Source organism: Callospermophilus lateralis, unplaced genomic scaffold (assembly GCF_048772815.1).
Source record: "Callospermophilus lateralis isolate mCalLat2 unplaced genomic scaffold, mCalLat2.hap1 Scaffold_1541, whole genome shotgun sequence".
In the NCBI taxonomy this organism is placed as follows: Eukaryota; Metazoa; Chordata; class Mammalia; order Rodentia; family Sciuridae; genus Callospermophilus; species Callospermophilus lateralis.
Genome location: NW_027512654.1, coordinates 190563 through 195362, shown reverse-complemented (window position 1 = coordinate 195362; position 4800 = coordinate 190563). Strand labels below are relative to the sequence as shown.

The 4800-nt window shown below is 38.3% G+C and overlaps 1 pseudogene; it reads right to left on the bottom strand.

Moving 5' to 3' along the window:
- Positions 1 to 697: 697 nt before the first annotated feature.
- Positions 698 to 4032, bottom strand: LOC143640264 (testis-expressed protein 38 pseudogene; annotated as a pseudogene).
- Positions 4033 to 4800: the final 768 nt, after the last annotated feature.

The following is a 4800-nucleotide window of genomic DNA, read 5'->3' as shown; positions in this document are numbered from 1 at the left end:
ATCCATGATAGAAGAATCATTATAGCCTTTTGAAGTATTCTTCTATTAGAAATAATATTCAGAGCCTACCACCTAAGAATAATTACATCATAGATATCAGCCTTTCAGTCCATAGTGTGGTGTGGTTCATGGGCCTCATGATGAATTGATTGGCCAGAATCATAGCCACTGTAGACTACCATAGCTGTGTGCCCTCAGCAACTGGCATTTTTGTGGCAATTGTACTTCCCTTTATTTAGAACAGCACTGCCTTTGGGGATGTAACCCAGGAGATTGCACATATTTGAGCTTAAATACTGGATGGAGGAAATTAACCTCATCCACAAGTAAAGTTCAAAGACACCACTTTAAAGTCATCCTCCAATTCTCATTGTATTGGTGAGACTTGTTACCCACATAAAACAGGGACAAAACATTGCCTTCTGAATGCCAAATGAGACATAGAAGACTCTGACTTTCAAAAAATCTCTTATAATGTAACATCATTAATAATGGGCTCTGACTTCTTTGACAATATTACATTGTTGAGGTTACATCCCTTTTCTAATATTACATCCATTTTCTAATATCTCAGGTACTCAAAGCTCTCATATTCAATGAGAGGAGGTTACAACTCTGAAGAAAAAGGCTATGCATTTGAAGAGTTTGCCCAATGGGCCAGTGTGGGAAGGGAATGGAAGTCAACATTCTCTTCAGATTACTTGAGAAAGGGGTAGGAAGCAGAGTGGTCCAGCATGGGAAGTATGCTCAGCATGTGGAGGGATAGGGCAGAGGGTATCTCCTGAAAGACAATCAGAAATGGGGATATGGTCTGGGGCTGTAGCATCCAGTGAGGTAAGGGCTGCTAACAGCCCAACAGAGCAGGTTGCAGGAAAACTGTGGCATCTTCCTTGGGGCTGCTGCCTCTGATGGCATAGCACCTGCTTTCATGGATGTCTGACTCCCACAGACAATCTGGAATCTGGACTTTAATCTTAGTTTTGGTCATAGCCCCAGGAGGTCCTATGTTGATAGCTGCATACATTACATATTGGCATCGCTTGTTTATCCAGTAATAGAGTGTGCTGTAAGTAAAGGTGGCTGCTCTCATCACTTCTACCCACTGCTAGGCACATTCCTCCTACTTTCATCCAGTGCAGAAAGAGAGTGCAGCCACCAATTATCACAGAGCAGAGCAAGAAGCAAGCTGACTGACAGCTGTAGCTTGGGACTTGAACTGTTTTTCATTCCTCTCCTTGATTTGGCTCACCCATCTATTCATTCCTTCCCTCCCTCCTCAAAAACATCTCATCAAATTACTTATTCAGTTAAAGCTAGATTTTTCAGGGAGCATAAGAGGCCTTTTAACCTTTTACAAATAAGGAACATGATCTTCCCAGACTCATGATATTCCCAGAACTCAGATCTTCCCAGACTCAGTCTGATTGATCGCATGGGCCCTACGATCAATCAGACTGAGAAGCCTCACTGAGGGCAAAGTCCTTGAGGAAGTAATAGTTTTCCTCTTGATGAGGACACTAATGTATTTTTTGTGGTGGGGCAGGATATGATTTCAGCCTTTGCAGAGTCCTTAGTCTCCTAGAGGAGTCTATCTGGTAACTATTTAGCACTCCATGCAGGCAGTCACCACCAAATCCATGCAAATGGTCTTCCTTGAGAGTTTGTTCCCCACACTCAAAGGACTAAAACGATACTTACAGCCAGGAAGGCCAAGGTCCTTCTTTTGGGAATCAATGATGTTGGGCCTTGTTACCAGGCCAATGGCTCTGGAAATAATGAAATCATCAACTCCCCTGACCTCCAATGGGAATCCTCAGAATGTCCCAGCCCCATTGTTCCCTCAAGATGATGTCACAGGGTTCTGAATTGAGGGGTGGTTCTTCTGAAGTTGTTGTCAGTTGATAGAAGGAAGGGAGTCCATTTTGTGATATCTTATGAGCATAGTTATATCCCATAAAAGAATGGCTAACCACAGAATTATGTCTTCCCAAATTCAGATGGTGAGCTCACAGAATAGACCACAGGGAATGCTCTCACACCCTCAGGATCTCATATTTATGTTGTTGGCTGTTGGAAAGCCATTTCTGTATAAAATCTTTATAGGGGAGTAAGGCAGAGAGTATAGTCAACATTGGTGAGCCCAAGCCTCAAGAAGTTTCTGACCAAGTTATTCCAACTGGTCCAAACCTCCTTCTTTGCCTTCTACATTTTTTTTCTTGTTACTTTAACAAGTTCTGGAAAAGTGTATTCTGAGCATCACCAGCCCCTATGGTAGCTCCCTCATGCGTGATTCTGCATCTCTTTCCAGACTCACCTCCCTCCTTTGTGTTTTTCTTCTTTGCAATCATATATCATATTATTCTTAGCAATGAAAGTTATCACCATTTCTTGGCATAGGTTAAAAAGATTACCCATGTCACAACTTCATCCTCTTTTTTTTTTCTATACAGACTTGGCAGCAGAATTTTGCAGGAAAAGATAAAGTCTTTTGCTGCAAAAGACTGAGTTATTCCTGTAAGTATTTTGGATTGGAAATGAAAGTGTTGCAGCATGAATATCAGTACTCTAACCATAGGAGGCAGTTGCCTTTACTTTTCTTGTGATTATGTTCTCTTGAGAACTTGGATTTTATAGCGCTGAGGGTTTTTATTTTGCTCTAAGATCCAAAGATTGGAAATTCCATATGGTATATTTATGGACTTTAGGTTTATCTCTTTCTGGTCTAGAAATATCTCTGAGTTAAGTATCTTCCAAGGGAGCATGGTATAAGTTCTTGTTGCTGAGTAATCTCGAGATGTCTTTTATTTTTAATGCTCTCAACCAACCTGTTGGAATTTAATACATGACCTCCAGTAAAGTTTTCTTCACTTATTATCTATAAAAAATGTATACCCAAGCTGACTTTGAGCCTCCTAGACTTTATCTGGCATCTCCCTTAGAAAATAGTGTTTTCTTTTTCTTTCTTTTTCTTTTTTCTCTTCTTGAAATTGCTGCCTTAGAGACAGTCACTGGATTGACCACTAAGGTCTATGAGAGGAAAGGGATGTTGTTGGCTTCTCTAGTTTAATGCCCATTTGCTGACAGGAAAATATTTGAAATACCCCTGGTTACCAGCTAGTTCTTCAATTGTTCTTTTTCTTCCCTAAAGAGGAAGTGGCTTAGATTAAACTTAATTATATCCAATATAAAATATATACTTTGCTTACATGAATAAGTATATGAATATGAAGGAAAACACAGGTAGAAGGACAAAGCCAGACCTTTTTGTTGCCAGGTATGAGAGTATCACTAAGTGTTTTCTGTTTTATTTTGCTTTTAGCCTCAAATATAGGTATAGGTATGCCCTTCCTGAGTTCAACAGTGAAAAAAAAATCTGCACTTTTCATTATGCCTTATACCAACTCACTGTTTGAAAAAACTTTCTCAGCTCTCCCTTGGAATGACTTAGTGAGTTCCCTGGAGAGTGTGGAGTATTATCTTCACTTATAATTCTGAAAATGAACAGCAAAGACTATATTTTACTTCTCTATCTGTTAAAAGAGTAATTTATAAATTATGAAACTTAAATTTTCTTTTAGCTGTTAAATAATTCTAGATCCAACCTAGATGAATTTAGTTGAGATTGTGGTCTTTTGTGTTTCCTTTTGTGTGTACTAATTTATCCTTTTCTAACTTACAGAAAGATAAGTTTGATTTGATCTGGAACCAGGCTCAGTCCTGTCCAACAGTAAATTTTTGGTGACTATATAAGGATTTCTGAGCAGTACTGCCAAAAATGGTGTTTTCCAACCTATCCCATCATTTTCTGCATTCTCACTTGTTATGGTATACTGTTATTTATCAAAGATGCCCTTGTTAATTATACAAATAAATGATGTTTATTTCCTTACAAAATCATGTGGGTTTAATTCAATAAACCTTGGGCTTTTTAGCTCTCTACTACATCTCAGGCCTTTCTGATGTTGGTCTTAATGTATTTGGGTAAGTGCATATTAGAAGGTACCTGAGATCTTCATCTTTGTAACCTCTCATGTTCCTAATTTACTGGCAATTTTCTTGGAAATTTTGGCCATGCCATTTTGGTAATATATACCTGACATAAATTATGAAGTTGTTGGTAGACTCATGAACTCTCAGATGGTTGCAGGGAAAGATAACAGGAAGCTGATATGCCAGCTGAGTTAGTATTGGTAATAATTTCTAGGATTTTCAAATTGTTTTTCCAAACACTGCTGACAAAAATAAACATTAAGTAAAAGGAGAGATATATGTTCTTGGATTGAATGAGTCAATATTGTTAGGATATCAGTTCTCCCCAAATTAATCTTTAGGTTAAATACAGTTCCAGTCAAAATCTCAACAGACTTTGATACAGTAATGAAAAGAGTGTGGAGCTGGCCAAGTGGCACATGTCTATAATTCCAGAGACTCAGGAGGATCAGGTAAGAGGTTTGCAAGTTTGAGACTAGCCTCAACAACTTAGTGAGGCATTAAGCAATTTAGTGAGACCCTGTCTCAAAATAAAAAATAAAAAGGGCTGGGGTTGTGGCTCTGGTAAAGCACCACTGTGATTAACCCCCAGTGTATAAAAAATTATTGGCATAAAAGTAGACACAGAAATCAATGTAACAGAATAGAGAGTCCTGATATATACTAACCTATCTCTGGTTAGTTATTTTTCAACAAATATGCACAAATACTTAAATAGGGAAAGAATAATGGTTTCAACAAAAGATCTAAAACAATTGGATAGCTTTGTGAAAAAAAAACCTTTCCCCTAATGTCACACTATACAAAATT